The following is a 24,137-nucleotide window of genomic DNA, read 5'->3' as shown; positions in this document are numbered from 1 at the left end:
TGCACATCTGTTTTCTGAGGGTACAGTTACCTATAGATTTTTTTAACAATTCTTGCACAATTTCTACATGACAATATTGCTGAGCTCATCAGATGACTTGGAGAAGTTTTGTTGTTTCTGTACTCCAGCATGGTTTATAGACCTCACACATGACCCTCCCTTTGGGACATGCTGAAACCCACCTGCAGAGGGGATCGTCAGGTGGTGTGAGAGTGCAGCCCTCTGACTGGCGTTTTCAGTCACTCTCACAATTACGGGTCTTTTCAGACTCATTACATACATTGAGGCAGTTTTGTTGATTTACATCTTTGTAGAAAACTGTTCACTTAGATTTCCAAATTTCTTTGCACAGAGGCTATAAACAGCAGTCTCTTAGAGTGTTAACAGCTTCCTACCTGCAGTGGTATCTATTTTCCTGTTTCCCAAGTTTTAAGGTTTCACACCTTCTCTTTCTTGATCGAAGTGGCTAACAGTTTAAGTATTTTATTGATTCTTTTTCAGAATTTATTGCACCAAGCAATAAGTTTCCATGCTCTACTGTATTAACCTCTATTTTATCTTCATTCATTTTTCCTACTTTATCTTGAATTGGTTTTAAGTCTTTCTCTAATCTTTAGAGTCATATGGCCAGTTCATTCATTGTAAATGTTTCTGGTTTTCTGACATTTTCTTCTGAGAATTGCTGTTGTGGCATCCCTCATGTTTGACGTGCAACATTCTCTCACTTTCATTACTTTTTAAACAGTATGCTTTATTTAAAGGCATTCCAAAATTCCCAAGTATATAATGACGTCTGGGTTACTTTTGGCTATCATTTTGTGTTTTTTTCCACTTTTACTGCACTTTATGATTTCTGCTTTTGAAAATTAAGATTTTCTATAAAATCAAATACATGGCAGAGATATTTGTGAATGGTCCTGGAGAGAGAGAGAGAAGGTAAAGAAAAGAAAGGAAAGGGGGAAAAAAAAAAAGAAAAAGAAGAAGACAAGTGTCCTCTGTGTCCCCTTCCAAAAAGAGTGGGTTATGAATGCTATTCAAATTCCTCGTAAACATACAGACATTCTGGTCCTTTTGATTTGTCAATTGAAATTTCCCATTATGGTACTGAATTAATCCATCTCTTATTCTTAGAATTTCTTTCTACATAAATTTCACAGCTATGTAATTATGTACATAAAAGTTCACAATGATCGTATCTTCTTAGAGGATTATAAACGTGAAGTATCTTTGTCCCATTTAATGCCTTTCATCTTTTTCACGAAAATGTCGTTGCTGGTATGCTTTCTAGTGGCTGGCATTGCTCAGTGCCCTTCCCATTAACAAATTCTCTGTTTCTAGATCCTTTTTTTTTTTTTGAGACAGAGTCTGGCTCTGTCACCCGGGCTGGAGTGCAGTGGCGCAATCTCGGCTCACTGCAAGCTCCGCCTCCCGGGTTCACGCCGTTCTCCTGCATCAGCCTCCCAAGTAGCTGGGACTACAGGCACCTGCTACCACGCCCGGCTCATTTTGTGTATTTTTAGTAGAGATGGGGTTTCACTGTGTTAGCCAGGCTGGTCTCGAACTCCTAACGTTGTGATCTGCCCACCTCGGCCTCCCAAAGTGCTGGGATTACAGGCGTGAGCCATTGCACCCGGCCTCTGGGTCATTTTTAAGACAATCTGAGGTCTGCCTTTTAATAGAGAAATCTAACCTCATATTTGAATTAATGTCTTGCCTTATATATTTTCTATGATTTCAAATGTTTTCCCTTCTACTCCACCTTTTGGTGAATTGATGAGGTTTTCTTCATTCTGAAAGTTTTCCTTTTCAAGATGTGAAGTCATGCATCTGTCCCTATTCCTCAGGGAGCTCCTATTTACTTATTTTTAGAGATGGGGTCTCATTCTGTCACCTGGGCTGGAGTGCAGAGGCACGGTCATGGCTTGCTACAGCCCCAAACTCCTAGGCTCAAGCGATAATCCCACCTCAGCCTCTGGAGTAGCTGGGACTACATGCATGCACCACTACATCCAGCTAATTTGTAAATTTTCTGTAGAGCCAGGGTTCCTTGTAAATCATTAATCCATTTAAGCCTTCATTTCTATACTACGGGCGTGAGTAGCATCTATAAATTCCCCCTGAAAAAAACCCTGAAGTTTAGTAAGCTTTCATTTTTCTCCTTCTCATCATTATACAGATACATATGCTTGAGATTTTTATTTCAAATAGTATTTTAATTTGCATACCAATATACACCAACAGTGATTTAGACTAGTACATGTTACACTGGATGCTTTCCTCTCCATTATTTGTGGAATCAAAACTTGTTTTCTTTCATAGATAGTTGTCTTTTTTTTAGTTTTGTCAGGGTATTAGGGATGAGGCTGGTAACCTCTGAGTCCTTCACTATCTGAAGACACTTTTCCTTTGCCCTTCAATTTGAATTCTAGTCTGTCTGTGTCTACAATTCCAGGTTTGAAATCATTTTTCCCGAGTATTTTGAAGATACTGTTCCAATTAAATCTAGAGTACAATTTCTCATTGAGAAGTCTGATGCCAATGACCAGCCAGAGCTTTGCAGAGGCTATCGCCTCCCGTCTCCTCCTGCAGAGCCCCTGTGGAGTCTCCGCTGTCCACAGTATCTGAAGATCGGTCCTCACAGGTCCTGGCAGCCGTGTTTTCCCCGCACCCACTCAATACTGGTCAGTCCTGTGATGCGCTCTGTGCTCGGGGAGACGATCTTCTAGGATGTCTCCATTATCTTCCCCTCAATATTCTCTCTTTCCTGGTCCTCAGACTCCTGTTAAACAGAATATGGAGCTTCTCAGCATCGCGCTTGGCCTCAGCTTTTCCTCTCGCTCTCCCCGCCTGTCAGTCCTGGAGCTCTGCATCAGCGAGTCCTGGACTCGCTGGTCCTCAGTCTGTGCTTGGGAATACTCTCGGTTTTTGACGTCTGAGTGCGGTAACAGCTCTGGGTCTGCGTTCTCAATAGTCCGTGGCTATGCAACTCTTCATGCTGCCCATTCTGTGAGTCCTGCTTTCCTGGCTGTGCCACTTTGACCGTCTACTCTTCGAGGCCTTTGGCACTCCGTTTGAAGGAGCCGTGTGTCTGACCGAGTCTCCTTCCGGAAGGCGGCCCCACGTCTTCTTTCTGCTGTGCTCGCTGCTGCTTTCTCCTGCTGCTGGTTTCCCTCCAGCGTGCTGTGGTTCCCAGCTTGTTGGCAGTTTTGCCTTAGAGAGGCTTGGTTTGCTCATCCTGGATACTGTTCCTGTCTACTTTGGTCAGCCTCGGGTGTTGCAGCAGGGAGAGGGAGGGGTGTCTTTGGACTGCATGTGACAATGTTTCGTCTCCTGGAAGTGGCTCCCTGTCCCTCACTGGAGTTGGTGGCTGGCCCCAACACAACTTCTGACTGCCTGGGCCCAAAGCCGGGGGGTTTGAGGGGGATACCTGACTCTGCTCCTCTGAGTAAGTGCTGCCAGCCAGCCCTCTCCAACTCCCTGAGTCCATTAATCTGAGCTGAGCGTCCTAACTTCCACTCTTCTCTGCATTAGGCTTGTCTGCATGTCTTCTGTGGTGGTGTGATTCCACAAACATCGCCTGTTTCTATCTCTTAATAATCAGTCAAGACATCTGGTCCTCTGACTGCAGTCATCCCTGTCTCCTAGCACATCATGAATTTCTGTTGTTGCTGCTGTTTCAAAATTTCTGTCTTTTCTGGAGATTCTGGTTCAGGGTGTCAGTAGATGACTTTCTCAGGTGACCATCCTGTTACAATCACCGACTGACTTGTGCTGTCTTTTTAAAAAAAGAAAACTCTATTTAAGTTTTCTTTCCACAGACAATAGATAAGCTAACCTCTTATCCCAGAGGGGCTTCCTGGGAGGGCCCCCACCTTCTCTGTACCTTCATCACTGCCAGACGCTGGCCTCGGTGGGCCAGCCAGACCCTCCACTGAGCCCGCCCCTCCTGGCATCCCAAGGCTGCCCCAGCAGTTCTCTTGCCCTTGCCGCAGCTCTGCGGGTTGCTGCCACCTGCACAGAAACAAGCTACTGTTTCTCCCACTTTCAAATAAAGGCTGGAAACACAATTTTTAAAGTTCTAGTTGGTAAGATTAATCTCAACACAGTAGCCTGGAGCCCCGGGCCTGGCCTCCAACTGCTTCACAGCCTGGCCCTGCGAAGGGTGGCCCTGCAGTGGCCTGGGCCAGGTGGGCTTGCAGTCGGCTTGCCTTGAGGTCCCAGCACAGAGAAAATGGGAGAAGCAGGACTCACACCCAAGCGACTGGAGCAAGGAAAGGAAAGGCTGTCAGCCTGAGGGCGGGCACTGCCCTAAGGATGGGGACTGGGCATGAGGCCCAGCTCCTGAGTGCAGCTCAGGGCTGGAAATGAACTGCATCCTTGCTTTCAGGAGCAGGACCTAACTACATAGTTGCTTTAGGATTATTTAAGCCTTACCCTGCAATTTCTCTGTTGTCTGTAATTACCCTGTGCCACGACCTAACACTTGCTGTGCAGTCAGTCAAGCGGTTGGCAGTTACCAGGGAAACCAAGTAGTACTATTCTCTAAGCTGAAGAGGTAGTTGTATTTTAAAATTTTTTCTTAGTTGTATTCTACTTCGACAGAAATTAACTTATGACTGCCACCAACTGGAAAAAGAAAGTTGTTGGCGGCCACCTGCCTTCCGGCTGTTGCACACCTCCCTCGCAAGCTTCTCTCCTTCCCTAGCCCAGATCACGCCGCAAGACCATCGTCTCCTCTCTGCCTTCGTGTCTGGCTACCCGCTTGGTTCCTTGTCCTTGCTTGACAAAAGCCACACCCTATTAAAGTCTCACTCTCTGTCAATTCCGTGCCTAGACTCTGGAGCTGCACACAACTGGAAAACACAAACGACTCAGTGTACGCCAGACCAGACCACAGGCAGGCCACACACACCAGTGACCACACTCACTCCCTGGCCTGGCCACGCTCCCAGCCTTCCAAATTCTACCGCACAAACCTTACACTGACCCATATGAAACTGCCTTTTATCGTACATCAAAAACATATAAATATGCATATCTCATACCGATTCCTGTCTTCAAACCTCCCCCTTCCCACGCTGGGCTGACGACCAACACAGCCTTGTTGTGAGGGGCTTCCTGGGATGGACCCCACCATCTCTGCACCTTCGCCACTGCAAGATGCTGGCCTTGGTGGGCCGGCCAGCCCCTCTACTGAGCCCACCCCCATCCTGGGCATCCCAAGGCTGCCCCAGTGGTTCTCCTGCCCTTGTGAGAGCTCTGCTGGTTGCTGTGACCTACACAGAAACAACCTACTGTTTCTTCCACTCTCAAAACTGGCTTCCTTTCCCCTACCACTCTCTTTTCCTTTGTAGTAAAACTCTCCAAAACTCCACCTTGCTGCCCCAGCCCCTCTGCTGTCCTTCTCCCTCTCCAGAGCACCCCACTTTTGCTTTTGTTGCCCGCCAAGTCTAAAACTGCTCAAGACCCCCAAGGACCTGCATGAGCTCTGGTGGCTCATTCCTGGCTCTCCCCTTACCCCACCTGTCCACAGGATTGAGACTATCTCTCCTCTCCTGATGAGGCACTGCCCTCAGCTTTTGCGTCTCCTGGGTCCCTCGCTGGTCACTTAGGCTCAGACTCTGCTTGTTCCTCCACTGCATCCCAGCCTGCCAAGGCAGGGACGCCCCGGGCCTGGATCCTTGCTCCTCTTCTCTCCACAGATGCCCCCTGGATGACCCATGCCATTTCAGGCATAAAACATCATGGAGGGACCAATCAGGCACAAGTCCACAGGCACAAGTCCACCTCTCCTGGGTCTCTCTATCCAACTGTGTGCTCACTGCTCTGCCTGAATGGCACGGCGTCCCACCTTGGCTGCCCTCGATGCAAGTGCTGGACACAACTTCGTCCTTCCTGCTAATCGGGCCTAGAGCCCCGCAGTCACCTCACCTCCCCTGTCCCACAAGTACTTCCTCCACTCTGTTTGAAGGTCCTACCTTCAAAATGGATCCTGAATCTGACCCTCTCATGATGTCCTCGGGACCACCTCTCACCTGGGTCCAGGTAGAGCCTCCTCACCGGTCTCTGCTTCCCCACTGGATCCCCTGAGAGACTATTCTTTTTCTTTTTTTTTTGAGATGGAGTCTCACTCAGTCGCCCAAGCTGGAGTGCAGTGGCGCGATCTCGGCTCACTGCAAGCTCCGCCTCCCGGGTTCACGCCATTCTCCTGCCTCAGCCTCCCAAGTAGCTGGGATTACAGGTGCGAGCCACCACACCTGGCTATTTTTTTTGTATTTTTAGTAGAGACGGGGTTTCACCGTGTTAGCCAGGAGGGTCTCCATCTCCTGACCTTGTGATCCACCTGTCTCGGCCTCCCAAAGTGCTGGGATTACAGGCATGAGACACTGCGCCCGGCCGAGAGACTATTCTCTACCCAGACACCAGAGCGATTTGGCGAGAACCTAACTCGGCCCAGGTCCCTCCCCTGCTCAAGACAAGAAGCACCGGCATGTCCCACCTCTGCTTAAGACAAGAAGCACCGGCATGTCCCACCTCTGCTTAAGACAAGAAGCACCGGCATGTCCCACCTCTGCTTAAGACAAGAAGCACCGGCATGTCCCACCTCTGCTTAAGACAAGAAGCACCGGCATGTCCCACCTCTGCTTAAGACAAGAAGCACCGGCATGTCCCACCTCTGCTTAAGACAAGAAGCACCGGCATGTCCCACCTCTGCTTAAGACAAGAAGCACCGGCATGTCCCACCTCTGCTTAAGACAAGAAGCACCGGCATGTCCCACCTCTGCTTAAGACAAGAAGCACCGGCATGTCCCACCTCTGCTTAAGACAAGAAGCACCGGCATGTCCCACCTCTGCTTAAGACAAGAAGCACCGGCATGTCCCACCTCTGCTTAAGACAAGAAGCACCGGCATGTCCCACCTCTGCTTAAGACAAGAAGCACCGGCATGTCCCACCTCTGCTTAAGACAAGAAGCACCGGCATGTCCCACCTCTGCTTAAGACAAGAAGCACCGGCATGTCCCACCTCTGCTTAAGACAAGAAGCACCGGCATGTCCCACCTCTGCTTAAGACAAGAAGCACCGGCATGTCCCACCTCTGCTTAAGACAAGAAGCACCGGCATGTCCCACCTCTGCTTAAGACAAGAAGCACCGGCATGTCCCACCTCTGCTTAAGACAAGAAGCACTGGCATGTCCCACCTCTGCTTAAGACAAGAAGCACCGGCATGTCCCACCTCTGCTTAAGACAAGAAGCACTGGCTCCCACTCAGAGCAAAAGCTCTTAGGACGCCACAGGACCACAAATGACCTGCTCCTCACCTCCTGGAACTCAGCCCCTGACGCTCTCCCTTGCTCGCTCTGCTCCGGCCACACTGGCCCCGGGTTGTCCTCCACCTTAAAGCCTTCGTGCTGGGACTCCTCTGCCCGGATTGCTCCTCATCCACGGCTCACACCCTCATCTTTCCTTTAACATCACCTTCTTAATAAGGCCAACCTTGACGGCCCTATTGAACACTGGCAACCCCCAACTGCATGTATGTATGCACACACGTGTACACATACACACATGAAAAGACACGATCACAAACACATGCACACACTCGTGCACTCATAAGCACACAAGCACACGTACACATGCACCCACTCATGCACACATGAACTCACATGCACACACTCACCCTCGCACACATGCGGGTACACTACGTGCACAATCACACACATACATGCAATCACACACACACACATGTGCACACACTATGTATGCACAAACATGCATGCACATTTGCATGTGCAGACACACACATGCACACGCACGTGTGCACACACACATGCACACGCACGTGTGCACACACATTCACTCCTGACCTCTGCTTCATGCCCCCTTCCTTGATCTGCTGAGCATGCCATCTCATTTTCTCAGGTATGAAGTACACACAGGACGGCCAGCTCTGGGGACACAGCCATTGGTGTGCACTCACTGTGTTCCAAGCCCAGGACAGAGCAGGGCACAGAGCATGTATTTGGTTACCGTTGGCTGAATAAGTCTGTTGGATCTGGACAGCAATTCAATTCTTGCAGCCTCATTTAGAATTATTGCTAAAACCATTTCTAACGCTGAAATGTGTCATTAGCTCCACTGTGCTTCTAACCTGAGGAGAACTGCCCTGTGACTGGTGAGTCGTTAACATTCTGCATAGATGAAAAGTTGACAGTCACCACATACTCCAGATCATGTTGTTTAAGAAATACAACTTTTTTTTCTCATTCCACTACAAATTACTCTGTAAAAGGAAATAGACATGAAGCAGGTCAGTATCTGAGAGGCCGTTAGCATCGTCTCTGCAGGGGCCCTCGTGGCGGCCCACAGTGAGTGAGGTCAATGGGAGTCGGGTGCAGTTCAGGGTTAAGAACCTCAAGAGAACGGTCAAGCAAAGGGAGCAACCAGAAGTCAGGATCAGCCCCGTGGGGTGGGAAAAAAGAGGGCAGGGTGTGGGCTGAGGTAGGTCAGCCGACAGCACTGAGGTTGGGGACAGGCAGACATGGGGGCGAAGCTGGGCAGGGCAGGCAGGGTCACAGGTGAGCCATCATCTGGAACAGAACGGGGCCGGGCAGGCAGGTCACCAGCAGGGGTAGACGAGAGTACCTGGGAGTGTCTCCTTCTCCCGGCCTGGGGCCGCCTGTCCTGCCAGCCCACCTGCTCCCCGAGGGTGACACACTGTCCATCTACCAAAAAGCAAGGGAGAAGTATCACGTTACCTGACGAACTTGGCAGGACCCATGCCAGGCACGCCGCCCACACCCTGCGTGACCGTCCCCATCCCTCACCCATCTGACTGTGGGGGGTTCACAGGACACCTTGTTACTTGAATTCAGTACTGCATCCTCCAGAAATGGTCAGACATGATTCTACAGGTCACAGCATGTCCCAGTAAGGAGACACCAGCTGTTCCTGGCTATGCCCTCCTGTCAGCTCCTGACAACTGGTGCCCACCTTGCAACTGTAGGTGCCCCCATCTTCCCCCGTAGGTCTCCCCAGTCTCTCCCCGCCTTTGCTATAGTCTGCTAAAAAGTTACCCTTTACTTGCAGGTAGCATTACCTGAGCTATACCTCAAAGCCTGATCTCTTTAGTAAGGCTTTCAACTTTTCCTGTTGCAACAGTCCACATCCTCAGTTATAGCAGAAATACCTTTTTAAAAATCTGGTAACACATTTGTGAAGCGTCAAAGGTGCCTGGCATGCTACAGACCCCAACCAAACTCTACTGTCTAGTGGAGCAAAGTGATGGAGAAGCAAGGCCCTACCCTGTGGACAGCCATTAGCCCTAGCCTGGGATGTCCCCCACTGCTGTGTGGGCAGGAATGCCAGTGACCACCAGGGCCCAAGCAAGGGGACTTGCTTTGTTCCCTAGAGGCCCCACCATATAATTTAGGCAGCAAGGAAACACTTCCAAAAAACTCGGATGAGGCCAGGCACAGTGGCTTACACCTGTAATCCCAGCACTGTGGGGGGCTAGGGTGGAAGGATCACTTGAGCCACGGCTGGTCTGGAGTTTGAGACCAGCATGGGCAACACAGGGAGACCTAGTCTCTATTAAAAAAAAAAAAAAATTAGCCAGGTGTGGTGACACGCGCCTGTAGTCCCAGCTACTCAGGAGGCTGGGGTGGAAGGATCACTTGGGCCCAGGAAGTTGAGGATGCAGTGAGCTATGATCACGCCATTGCACTCCAGCCTGGGCAACAGAGCAAGACCCTGTCTCAAACAAAACGAAACTCAGATGAAACGTCAAGATCCAGCTGTTATCCTAATGAATTACGTTCCAGAAACAGGCACTGATTATGAACACATGCAAAATCTTAAAAAGGAGGCGAAACTATTTTCAAGCATTTTATGATTTCCAAGAACGTTCAGGTTTATTACAATATACCTAGTATTTACCAGATTAAAAAGCAGGCACTATTATGATTTTTATAGATGAGGATCAGGCTCAGAGAGGGAAGCAGTTGGGATGGGTCAACAGCTGGAAATTCTTTGTGCAGAGTTGCAGCACAGGCCCTTTCCATCCTAGCAGGCTGCATGCTGCTAGGGGACCCATGGACTCTCATAGAAGGAGGCAGGAGACAGGTTCTAATAATTCCTTCAGAGGGTGTGGGTGAATTCAGGACACACTGCTATTTACAGCATTTTAATGACTATTATTCTGTGTTCCTAGGAGCAGTCATGGTGCCAGAACATTCCTGCTGTGCAGGCACCCCCAAGTTGCAGGTGAATTACTTCACATCATGTCTCAGGTTTCCCAATTACTAAACAACAGGAACATACCATGAGTTGGAACGAACGTAGCAATATATGTAATTCTCTTACTAACAATAATAACTTAAAATTATTTGTGACTTAGGTGGTTTTCATAACTCTTCAAAATGATACTTAAGACCAGGCGTGGTGCCTCACACCTATAATCCCAGCACTTTGGGGGCCAAAGCAGGCAGATTACCCAAGATCAGGAGTTTGAGACCAGCCTGGGCAACGTGGTGAAACCCCATCTCTACTAAAAATACAAAAATTAGCCAGGCACATTGGTGGGCGCCTATAATCCCAGCTACTCGGGAGGCTGAGGCAGGAGAATCGCTTGAACCCAGGAGGTAGAGGCTGCAATGAGCTGAGATTGTGCCATTGCACTCCAGCCTGGGCGACAAGAGCAAAACTCCATCTCAAACAGAAAAAAAAAAGATACTTAAATATAAAGAGTAAAAATGTCAACAATGGACAACAAGACTCTCTCCTGTTATGCAGAGCTCACTGTCACTATTAACATTCCCTGGTGGTCCATCCAGGAATTTTCTACACAGGTAGGAGTGAAATGTTCATGCCTTTTCTATACCTGCCATGTTATTCTTTACAATCAAAACACCTTAAATTTTTTTTGAATCAGCACATTCAGAGCTACCTTGGCACAAAAAGTGAAATATTGTACATTTTTTATTTCAGAGGTGTTAGCCAGAATCTTCTCCACACTGGACTCTGCAAATTACATCCCTGTCAAGGTAGACAAGGGGCTCTTTCACACCACTGCTTACACTATTCACTCTCCAATGTTTTAACCTTTGACAAATTGAAAAGCACAAAAATGTTACCTCATCATTTTACTGTTTTAAAACTATAAAACTGCAACCATTTTCAGTGAGTCTGAGTTCTTTTCTATGCTCACTGAATTCCGTGCTTTGTGTGTGTGAAAGTCCTGCTCACGGCCTGGTCCAGGAAGGAGAATAACTGATGGCTCCCCAAGGGTGAGGAGGAAACTGCCATCTTCACACCCTCACCACTGCTGGCGTGAGTAGGTTATCCAGCTGGTTTTGGTTCTTTTACTGGTAATCACTGAACTATGTTCTTAAATCCCTACTAGCTCATCAGTTGGCCCCAAGAGCACAAGGCCATCTTTCCAGCCCTGGCCTCTGCAGCTCAGGCCGTGCACTGACCTCCTCCATCACCATGGCTACCTTGTGAAGCTTGCAACGTTAAAATCCCGTCCTCACCCTAACTTCTCACTCCGCTGTGCGCTGTGCCTCTGGGAGGCCATCGCCACTCTCTGTGACCTTCCCCCCTTCTCCATTCCTCTTTTGGCCTCTGGTTCTATCTCCAGGAGCTCTTTCAACCATGCTTGTGAGAATCACTTTTCCCAAGTTCTTACAGGTTGCAAATGTACTGTTGAGAATATCATTTCTTTCTCTAAAGATTTTTGTATACTTTGCTACACTTTTTTCTACCATGAAAATTGTGGTGAAAACAACTTGGACCAGCCTGATCATCCCTGATACATAACACAGACATCAATAGAAAAATGGCTGAAAACCAAGAAAAGCACTTCATGAAAGATGAGCTCCAAATGGCCAATCGCACATGGAAAGATGCTCAGCCTCATTAGTGACGGATTGTAAATTAAGATTTACAAATTAAAACCAAAACCATATTTCTGCAATATTACTCCATATAGTTTATTTAGCATATTTTTGGGCAAAAATGTCATTATCTGGGCGAGAAAGGGGGAAGATGTTGCTTTCCGAAACTTGGTATAGCTTTTGAAGAGCAATTATGGAGGAAAGTGGTTGCCTGAATGGTCATTATATGAGATCAGTCTGTATTTTGCTAGTGGGAGTACAAACTAGATGAGAAAGCCAGAATGGCAACAGTCAGCAAAGCTGAAGCTCCGTGTAACCTGCGACACAGCAGTTCCACTCAGTAACATGCCTCACAGAGAAGTGTATGCTGTGCCCACCACGAGATTGTGCTGTATGCCAGCTGGGCTCCTCGGAGAGCAATGGACCATTTTAAAATCTGGTTGCTTTTAAGATTGTTTTTGTCTTTGGTTTGCAACAAATAATGATATGCCCAGATGTGAAAAGTTTGCTTGCTTGTTTGCTTGCTTTTTTAATTTGTTCATTTCAGGGTAGGCTGTTTCATGAATTTGAATATAAATGTCTTTTGATGCTTTAGAAAAATCTCTGGTCTTTATGTCTTCAAATATTTTTCTGATCCCCTACTTCCTGGGATGCTCATTACATGACATTTGACCGTTGACTCCATCCTGCAGGCCTCTTGCATTCTACCTTGAATGACTCCATCCTTTTTTCTGTTGTGCTTCAACACAGACTGACTGCACTGAACTGCCTCCCAATGCACTGTGCCTGTTTTCTACTGTGTTCAGTCTTCTGTTAGGCACGTCTAGTAAATTATTAATTTCAGATCCTATATGTTTCAATTCTAAAATGTCCATTTGATTCTTATTATAGATGATTCCACTTGAAATTCTCCATCTTTTCATATATTTTTCTGTCTCTCTTTTTTAAAAAACATACTAATCTTAGTTATTTCAAAGTTCTTATCTGGTAATGCAATTATACAAATCATCTCTGGGTCTATTTCTCACATTTTTATCTCGTCTTTCACTTACTGTTCTTGTTTTAGCACGCTTCAAAATTTTTTACTGAGTACTGAACATCATGGTTAAAAAATAATTGAGACTATGGACAATGTTATCTTGCTCCAAAAAGGAATGCTGCTTTCTTTTGGGGAAAAAAAAATCAGCTTTGAGATATATAATGGAATACTGAATGAACTATTGATACACATAACGGCACTGATGAATCTTGAGAGTTATGATGAGTAAGAATAGCCAGACCAAAAATCGTAAGTATACATATTGTGCATTTCCATTTATATAAACTTTCAGTGAAAGTAAATTCTGTAGTGTCAGAAGGCAAGTGAGTGGTTGCCAGGTAACTGACATATAATAAAATGTACATATTGTAAATATGCAAATTGAAATGTTTTAACATATGTACACACCTATATGTATACACTTCACTCAGTATTCCATTATATAGATGTACAACAATTTGTATAGCCATTCAAGTATGGATGGACATTTGCAATATGAACAAATTGCTACAGATGTTCCTGCTCAAAGGTGTATGGAAATATGCTTTCACTACTCTTGGGTAAATACCTTCTAGTGGGATGTTGGTAGGTACGTATTTAATAAGCTCTTGGTTTGATTGCCAAAATGTTTCCAAAGTAACTGTACCATTTCCCATTCCCACCAACAGTATATGAAAGATGCTTCCCATCCTTGCCCATACTTAGTATGGTCAGTTACACCGAGTGGTTTCTCATCGTGGTTCTCATTCACATTTCCTTGATGACAATGACGCTGAGCATCTATTTATGTACTTATGTGCCAGTCACATGTCTTCGTTTGTGAAATGGATGTTCAAATCTTTCAGCCATTTTTGTTTTTTCTTTATTTCCTTAGTACTGCATTTTAAGAGTTCTTTACACATGTTAGATACATTAGATATGTGATTTGCAAATGTTTTTCCCAGTCTGTGGCTTGTTTTTCCATTCTCTTACCCATGTAAGAGAATGTAGTGAATTTTTATAATATTATGTTGCCTCAGAATCCATTCTGAATATAGGTTGGACTTTCTTATACCAGGAGCAGGGCATGGTCATCCTTGACAAACTTTCCAGTTCTCTACCTCCTCCCGGGTCCTCAAGGTGGTTGATCAGATATCTGCCTTACACCACAGCCTCCTGGTGATCACCTTCCTGTGGGACAGCTAGACACAACTTACTTGATTCCCCCACTTACCCCCACAGCCCAAATGACTGCCCAGATGTACCCCACTGACACCTTCTCAGTCAGTGTGATCCCACGGAGCTTGTGGCTGCTTGATCTAAACCCACGAACTAAAATTCCCTGCAGGAAACCAGCTTGAGTAACGCCCTAGACTCCAATAAAAGTGTTGGCGCATCGGTCCCTGGCTCTCTCTCTCTCTTGCTCCCCACCTGCTGGTTGAGTGCACACGTACCACATGGCTTCCCACTGCCTACTGACCCTGCATGGCTGTCCTCTTCTCTCTGAGATCATATTACTTAATACAAATGCTTCCATTGCTTCATGCTCTGCTGTGCTGTCTCCTGTGTGTTTCACCTGAGCCACACACCCAGACCCAACTCTCCTGTCCTGATCAGGCCTCTCTTAGAGAGTGGCCACCCTGGTAAGAATAAACTAGACACAGTCAGACAAGGGCCACAAGGACATCAGCCAGCATAAACAAGTTTCACGTGAAAGGGACACCTCGTCACAGGTTGGACCAGGTGCCTAAGTAGGCATTAGACTGCCTGTCAGGATAAAGAAGAATCCCATTAAAGCACACTGTAAACATCTATGACCTTGGAGCCCCATCAGATCATAACTAGAATTTATAACCTCTTTCCAGAGAGAGACTTCAATATCAAATCAGAGGAAAAAATCACAACAGTGTATCTTGAAGAGCAGAAATTTTTTAATTTTATGAAGCCCAGTGTATAAATGTGTGTATTTTGAGACGAATGCTTTGAAAGTCATAACTAGGAAAACACTGCCTCACGCAAGATCACACGGTCACAAAGAACGCCTCACGTTTTCTCCAAGAAATTATATATTTTTGAGTTTTAGAGATCGAAATTCCTGATCTACTGTAATTTTTATAAATGACAAAAAGTATAGGATTTTTTTTTTCACATGGATATACAATTATTCCAGGACCATTTGTTTAAAAAGCTATGCCTTTTCCCACTAAATTGTCTGGGCACTGTTGTTGAAAATTAATTGGCCATGTTTGTGCAGGCCTACTTCCAGACTTTCTATTCTGATCCACTGATCTACTTGTCTATCTTAACAGCAATACCACACTGCATTGACTATTGCAGCCTATAATAAGTCATAAAACCAAGTACTGTTATAGCCAAATGTCTATGAAAAGCCTTCTGGGACTCTGATTGGGAGTTCATTGATTCTATAGATCAACGTGGGGAGAATTAACATCTTAACAATATTGAGTCATCTTAACAACGAACATGGTATATCTCTCAATGTATTTATCTTCAACAATTTCTGTTGGCAATATTTTGTAGTTTTACGTGTTCAAGTGTTGAACATCTCTTGTCCAACTTAGATTTCTAATGTTATTAAAAATAATATTTTTTTCATGGAGAGGAGCTTCAAGATGGACGACGAGATGCAATTTATGCCCACCTCCTCCACTTTGAAGAACCAAAAGAATGTACGGTCACTTTTTGAATACATTACCCAAGAGAGAATGTGAATTCAACAGAGAAGTAACAGGAAATACCAAAAGTGAGTTAAGGAAAAGGAAGAGGGGGAGCCTGCCTGGCTGGGATTGGTCGGGAGCCAAGAGTGACTTCCCAACACAAGGAAAGGCTGAGTGAGAAACTTCCAGTGGCCCACATCCCCAACCATGAAATCATGCAATTCTGGCCATGGGAGACTCCCTCAACCCTCCCCAGCCCTGAAAATAACATCAGGAGATGCCAGGAGACTGTGGGACAGAGCTGCTTCAGGGAGGGAGCTCATGCTGGGTCCTACAACTCCCTGAGACCTCAGTGGCTACAGCAAGGCACCATTTTCAAACCTAGCCTTTGGCAGACTGCGTGATGTCCTAGGGCCCAACAGCTACTGAGGCATTATGGAAACTCAGGCTGTCGCTGCTGGGACTGGGGAACAAGCTGGGAGTGCTCCCACAGCTGAGGATAAGAACCAAGTGAGGCACAGCCTACTGCCACCAGGGCTGGGGGGCAAGCCCTGTGGGGACTGGGAGCTGAGAGGGGTGTGCATTCCCTATCCATCAACCCAGGCTTTGGCCACCAAGGATGGACCCACCTGCTCCAGTGGCAGGGATCAGTGCAGCTGCTCCCACTCTTCACCCAGCACTCCACCTGGGGCCTGAGGATCGACCCACCCCTGCCAACCAAAGCTGGTACCTGCCCTCACTACTGGGGGGTCTTGCTTGAACACAAGCCCACCCAGCCCAATTTCACCCTCTTACCCTATTCCAAGACAGAGCATGTAGCCCAGGGTCCCGGGCATTGCCCAACCCAATCCACCATTGTGGGTGCCTTAGCACTCCTTCCAGGGGCTTGAGTTTGGGTCTCATCTCCCAGCTGCTATCACCTCAGCTGGCACCTACCTGCAAGTACCACCTGTGGATCTGACGACTGGCCCTCCCTGCTCATCACAGCCACCACCAACATAAATGTACATTGCCTAGGACCCAGAGTATCATCCCACCACTGCTATTGTCATCGCCCATGCCAGTTTCCCAGGGGCCCAAGAACCCACCCACCAGCTTGGTCCACTGCTGTTATTACCAGTATCCAAGCAAGACACATGGAGGCCCAATAAGCGGCCTACTGGTAACCACCAGCATAGGTGCCAGGATATGCCACCCTGGGACATAAAGATGGGCACACTCAATCCAATGCTGCCTCTAGTGGGGCCTTAAGTCTGGCTCACCTGGCATCCCAGTCCCCAGCACAACTTCAGCACAGCTCCACTACTAACTGCACCCTAACCTACTGAAGAAATCACAGACACCACCAATGCTGTTTACAGACAAAGATATCATACAGAGACTTCACTACTGCATGCACCCAGAATCAAACCCAGAATATCCCAACCAACATGACAGATTCATCTTCAGGAAAAAGTCCTCCCTATGAAGTGAATTCAAAAATAGGAAGAAGCAACTATTATACTAGAAGTGCAGACATCAAAGTATGAACACAAGAAACATGAGAGAGCTAAAAAAAAAAAAAAGGCCCTCCCCAAAGGAACACAATAATTCTCCATCAATAATAGATCTTAATCAAAAAGAAATTTTTGAAATCCCAAATAAAGAATTCAAAATATTGATTTTAAGGAAGCTCAGTGAGATACAAGAGAATTCTGAAAAATAATACAAAGAAATCAGAAAAAGAATTCATGATATAAATGGGAAATTTATGAAAGGGACAAATACTTAAAAAAAAACAAATTCTAGAACTGAAGATTCATTGAAGGAGATACAAAATACATTTGAAAGCTTCAACAATAGGCTAAATCAGGCAGAAGAAAGAATCTCTGTACTTGAAGACAAGTCTTTAGAAATAATCCAGTCAGATAAAAATAAAGATAAAAAAGAATATGGAAATCCTTCATGACATTTGGAACAACATAAAGTGATAGAATATTCTAAATATCAGTATCCCCAAGGGTGAAGAGATAAAGGCAGAACTAGAAAACCTATTTAATGAAATAATAGATGAAAACTTTTCAAGTCTAGCAGAAGATTTAGACATTTAGATAAAGAATGTTCAGTGATTCCCAGGCAGACGCAATGCAAAAAAGGTCTTCTCTGTAGCATATTATGTCAAAATCTCTAAAGCCAAAGATAAAGAGCAAATCCTAAAAACATCAAGAGAAAAGCATCTAGTCATCTATAAAGGAAATCCCTTCAGACTGACAGCAAATTTCTGGGCAGAAACCTTACAGGCCAGAAGAGAATGGGATGATATATTCACAGTAATGGGGGAAAAAACCAAAAAACAAAAAAACCTGCCATCCAAGAAGACTATATCCAGCAAAATTATGCTTTGTAAATAAAGTCCTTTCAAGACAAGCAAATGCTGAGGGAATTTGTTACCACTACATCATCCCTACACGAAATGCTCAAGGGAGTCCTAAACCTGGAAGTACAAAGATGACATTTACCAACATGAAAATACATGAAAACATAACTCAGTGGTAAAGCATCACACAAAGAAGGAAGAGAAATGGCTTAAATGGTAGCACTAGAAAAATCCACCCAAATTAATAAGAGAAAAAGAAACAAAGAATACATAAAGCAAGAAAACAACCAAACGACAGAAACAAACCTGTCGTATAACCGCCTCAAATGCAAACAGGTTAAACGCTCCAGAAACAGAATGGCTGAATATATTTTAAAAACATGATCCAACTAAATGCTGCTTACGAGAAACTAGCCTTGTCAGTAAAGACACATATGAACTGAAATTAAAGGGATGGAAAAAAATATTTTGTACAAATTGGAAACCAAAAGTGACCAGAAGCTATAGTTATATCAGATAAAATACACTTTAAGTCAAGAAAGGTAAAAGACAAAGAAAGTCATTAAATAATGATAAATGGATCAATCCAGGAAGAGGATATAACAATTCTAAATATATATATATACCCAACACCAGAGCATCAAGATTCATAAAGAAAACATTACTAGATCTAAAGAGGGAGACAGACAGAGAGAGAGAGAGAGAGAGAAAGAGAGACTCAAGTACAAAAACAGTGGGAGAGAGAGAGAGAGAGACTCAAGTACAAAAACAGTGGGGGACTTCAACACCCCACTCTCAGAGAGTGATTTTCACTCTAGAGAGAAAATCAACAAAGAAACATTAGATTTAAATTGGACTTCAGACCAAACAGACCTAACAGACATTTACAGAACACTCTACCCAACAACTTCAGAATATTCATTTTCATCAGCACATGAAAGGAACATTCTCCAGGACAGACTACAAAACAAGTCTCAACAAATTTTTAAAAATCATATATCAACTATCTTCTTAGACCACAACAGAATAAAACCAGAAATCAATGCCAACAGGAACTTTGGAAACTACACAAATAGATGGAAATTCAGTATGTTCCTGGGTCAATAAAGAAAAAATGAAAATAAAAAAAATCCTTGAAACAAATGAAAATAACACAACATACCAAAACCTGTGTGATACAGCAAAAGCAGAGCTAAGAGGGAATTTTATAGCAATAAATGCCTACCTGAAAAAAGCAGACAGCTTACAAATTAACAGTCTAATAATGCATCTCAAGGAACTGGAAGTGCAAAAACAAACTGAACCCCAAATTAGCAGAAGAGAAGAAATAATAAAAATCAGAGGAGAACTAAATGGCATACAGACCAGAAAAATAATACAAAGGATGAATGAAACAAAAACTTGGCTTTTCAAAAAGATAAACAAAATTGATAAGCCACTAGCTAGACTAACCAAGAAAAGAAGAAGGCTGGGCACAGTGGTTCATGCCTATAATCCCAGCACTTTGAGAGCTGCAGTGTGGGAAGACTGCTTGAGGCCAGGAGTTCAAGACCAGTCTGGGCAACATAGCAAGATCTTATCTCTAAAGAAAAATTTAAAAAGTTAGCCAGGAGTGGTGGTACCCATCTGTAGTCCTAGCTACTTGGGAAGCTGAGGCTGGTGGACTGCTTGACCTAGGGGTTTGAGGCTGCAGTGAGCTGTGATCATGCCACTGCACTCCAGCCTGGGCAACACAGTGAGACCCTGTTTCTAAAAATGTTTTTAAATAAAAAAGAAGAGAGAAGAACCAAAGAAAACAAAATCAGAAATGAATAAGGAGGCATTAATTAAACTGATACCACAGAAATACAAAAGATCATCAAAGACTATTATAAAAAAAAAAAGCTATATACTCACAAACTAGAAAACCTGGAAGAAATGGATAAACTCCTGGAAGTATACAACCTGCCAAGACTGAGTCAGGAGGAAATAAAAATCCTGAACAGACTAATAAGGAATAGTGAGACTGAATCAGTAGTAAAAGTCTCCCAATACAGAAAAGTCCAGGTCCAGGTGAATTCACAGCAGAATTCTACCAAAAGTACAAAGAAAAACTAATACTAATCCTCCAGAAACTACTCCAAAATATCAAAGAGAAGGGAAATCTTCCTAATTCATTCTACGAGGGCAGCATTACCCTGATACCAAAACCAGACAAGAATACAACAAAATAAAACTACAGGCCAATATCCCTGATGAACACAGACACAATAATGCTAAACAAAATGTTAGCAAACCAAATCCAACAGCACATCAGAAAAATAATACACCATAATCAAGTGAGATTTATACCAGGAATACAAGTATGGTTTAACATACAGAAATCAATAAATATGATATATCACATAACAGAGTGAGTGATAAAAACCGTATGGCCATCTCAATAAATGCAAAAATGCATTTGATAAAATTCAACATCTCCTCATGATAAAAACTCTCAACAAACTAAGCATAGTGGTAACATACCTCAAAATAATGAAGCCATATATGACAAAGCCACAACCAACATAATACTAGAGAAAAGCTAAGAGTGTTCTCTCTAAGAATTAGAAGAAGATAAAGATACGTACTTTCACCACTCCTATTCAACATAATACTGGAAGTCCTAGCCAGAGCAGCCAGGAAAGAGAAATAAATAAAAGGAAACCAAGTTGAAAAAGAGGAAGTCAAATTGTCCTTCTTTGCTGATGATATAATTTTATCCAGAAAAAACTAAAGTCTCCACCAAAAAGACTTTTTTTTTCTTTTTTTTTTTTTTTTTGAGATGGAGTCTTGCTCTGTCGCCAGGCTGGAGTGCAGTGGCACAATCTCGGTTCACAGGTTCAAGGGACTCTCCTGCCTCAGCCTCCTGAGTAGCTGGGATTACAGGCACGCACCACCACGCCCAGCTAATTTTGGCATTTTTTTTTTAGTAGATATGGAGTTTCACCATGTTGGCCAGGATGATCTCAATCTCTTGACCTTGTGATCTGCTCACTTCAGCTTCCCAAAGTGCTAGGATTATAGGTGTGCGCCACCACGCCCGGCCCCATAAAACTTTTAGATGCGATAAATGAATTCAGTAAGTTGCAGGATACAAAATCAACATACAAAATCAGCAGCATTTCCACACACCAATAGTGATCTAGTCAAGAAAGAAATCAAGAAGACAATCACATTTACAATAGCTACACAAAATACCTAGGAATAAATTTAACCAAGGAAAGGAAAGATTTCTATAAGGAAAACTACAAAGTGCTGATGAAAGAAATTGAAGATGACACAAATGGAAAAGCATCCCATGTTCGTGGATACAAAGAATTAATATCATTAAAATGACCATATTGCCAAAAGCAATCTACAGATTCAATGCAAGCCCTATCAAAATACCAACCTCATTCACAGAATTAGAAAAAATTCTAAAATCCATATGGAACCAAAAAAGGGCACAAATAGCTAAAGCAATCCTGAGCAAAAAGAACAAAGCTGGAGGCATTACATTATCTGACTTCAAAATATATAACAAGGGTACAGTAACCAGAACAGTATGGCACTTATATAAAAATAGACACAGAGATCACTGGAGCAGAATAGAGAACCCAGAAATAAAACCACAAAGCTTCTGGTTTAATAGTCCCATTAAAAAGTGAACAAAGGACATGAATAGACATTTCTTAAAAGAAGACACACAAACAGCCAAGAAGTATGTGAAAAAATGTTCAACATAATCTTCAACAAAGCTGACAAGAACTTACACTGGGGGAAAAGGACACCCTCTTCAATAAATGCTGGTGGAAAAAATTGGATAGCCACATGCAGAAGAATAAAATTCGACCTTATCTCTCACCATACACAAAAATCAATTCAAAATGGATTAAATACTTAAAATGTAAGACCTGAAACTATAAAACTACTTAACTGTAAGACCTGAAACTATAAAAATACTTAAATGTAAGACCTGGAACTATAAAAATACTAGAAGAAAACCTAGGGAAAACTCTCCCGGACATTGGTCTGGGCAAAGAATTTATGACTAAGACCACAAAAGCATAGGCAACAAAAACAAAAATAGACAAATGGAACTATATTAAATTAAAAAGCTTCTGCACAGCAAAGAAAACAATCAGCAGAGTGAAAAGACAACCTGTTGAATAGGGAGAAAATATTTGCAAATTATTCTTCTGACAGAGGACTAACATCCAGAATATAAAGGGAACTCAATCAAAAGGGAAAAAAACAAATAGTCCCACTAAAAAGTGAACAAAGGACCTTAATAGACATTTCTTAAAAGAAGACACACAAACAGCCAAGAAGTATGCGAAAAAAATGTTCAACATAATTAATCACCAGAGAAATGCAAATCAAAACCACAATGAGATGTCATCTTGAACCATTCAGAATGGCTGTTATTAAAAATAGAATCGCCATAATCCAAAAATAACAGGTGTTGGTGAGGATGCAGGAAAAAGAAAATACTTATATATCATTGGTGGGAATGTAAACGAGTACAGCCACTATGGAAAACAGTACAGAGATTTTTCAAAAAAACTAAAAATAAAATTACCATTAAATCAAGCAATCCCACTACTGGGTATCCACCCAAAGGAAATAAAATCAGTATATCAAACTAGTACCTGCACTCCCATGTTTATTGCAGTACTATTCACAATAATAAGATATGGAATCAACCTAAGTATTGATCAAAGGGTGAATGGATAGAGAAGATGTAGTATATACACACAAAGGAATACTATGCAGCCTTAAAAAAGAATAAAACCATGTCAGTTGCAGCAACATGGATGGAACTCAAAGTCATTACCTTAAGTGAAATAAGCCAGGCACAAAAAGACAAATATCTTATGTTCTCACCTATATGTGGAAGCTAAAAAATTTGATCACATGGAGGTACACAATGGAAAGATAAATACTAGAGACTAGGAAGGGTGAATGGGGGTTAGAGGAGAGGATGAAGAGGAAAGGAAGTGGATTACAAACCTTCAGTAAGATAGATGGAATAAACCCAATAATATCAGAGTAGGGTGAATGTATTTAACAAAACTATATTGTATTCAGGTGATGGACACCTTAAATATCCTGACCTGATCACTACATATTATATACATGTAACAAAATTTCACGTGTCCCATAAATTTGTATAATTAAATAGGTTAACAAAAAACTAATAATTTACTTTAATATTTAATTATTTGTTGCTGGTATACAGATATAAAATTGATTTTTGTATGCTGATCTTACATCCTGCAGCCTTGATAAACTTACTCATTAGTTCAGGAGCTTTGTTTTGATTCTGTAGTAGGTACTACAGGGTCAAACATGCTGACTGAGAGGAAAGACAGTTTTACTTCTTCTTTTTCAATTCCAATGCCTCTTTCTTGACTACTGAACTTGCTAGAACCTCCAGTAAAATACTGAATAGAAGAGATGAGAGCAGGTTTCCTTGCCTTACTCCTCATCTTAGGGGAAAGTATTCAGTCTTGCGCCATCAAATACGAGGTTAGCTCTAGATTTTTCATAAATACCATGCATCTGAGGAAGATTCCTTCTATTATCAGTTTCCTGAACGTTTGTATCTGAAAGGAGTGTTGCATTTTGTCAAATGATCTCACTGCATATTCTAAAATGACACTGTTTTTCGTTTTTAGTTTGTTAAGACAGTGAAATATACTGATTAATTTTAGACAAAATGATGCTCTGAAAATGCTCAAAGCTTACATTTAGCTTTCAGTCACCCACCACACTAAACTGCTAATTAATGCTAAATGTTTGGTCAACCGAAATCTCTAAGTCTTTATTGAACACCCACCATGTGCTTCAAACAGAACTTTAGTGAACTCATCATGAACATGTGTCCCATGGGACCCCGTGTGGAATATTAATTAGCCCACTGTCTAGTCTCAAAATACATAATCTACTGGACATAAACATGCAAAAAAACTTAATGTTACAATATTCAAATCCTGATTCAAGGCAACAAGAGCAGCTGGATCATAAAGCACCAACAATTCTATCAATGGACAGCAATGCAGACCCCTGGCTGAGCCAGGGGGAAGAGCAGGCCTTCCGGCCAGGACATGAGGACTGGCCAAGGGAGACAGGTGACTCAGGCACACATGTTTACACTCCATCTTTCCCAAATTTCCACTGAATTGATT

At 43.4% G+C, this 24,137-nt stretch overlaps 1 protein-coding gene across 43 annotated transcripts in view; it reads right to left on the bottom strand.

Annotated features, from left to right (window-relative positions):
- PCBP3 (poly(rC) binding protein 3) overlaps window positions 1-24,137 on the bottom strand; it is a 306,784-nt gene that overhangs the window by 150,321 nt on the left and 132,326 nt on the right. For 3 of the 43 annotated variants that reach the window (XM_031005178.3, XM_063702538.1, XM_063702552.1), the window contains exon 5: window positions 8,644-8,723. The exons of the other annotated variants lie outside the window; for them this stretch is intronic. The gene's annotated coding sequence lies outside the window, so the exon portion shown is untranslated. The remainder of the gene's footprint in view (window positions 1-8,643; window positions 8,724-24,137) is intronic. 43 annotated transcript variants of the gene reach the window in all.

The sequence above is a fragment of the Gorilla gorilla genome, chromosome 22, assembly GCF_029281585.2.
Source record: "Gorilla gorilla gorilla isolate KB3781 chromosome 22, NHGRI_mGorGor1-v2.1_pri, whole genome shotgun sequence".
NCBI classification, from domain to species: Eukaryota; Metazoa; Chordata; class Mammalia; order Primates; family Hominidae; genus Gorilla; species Gorilla gorilla.
This window is presented reverse-complemented; position numbering and strand designations above follow the sequence as displayed.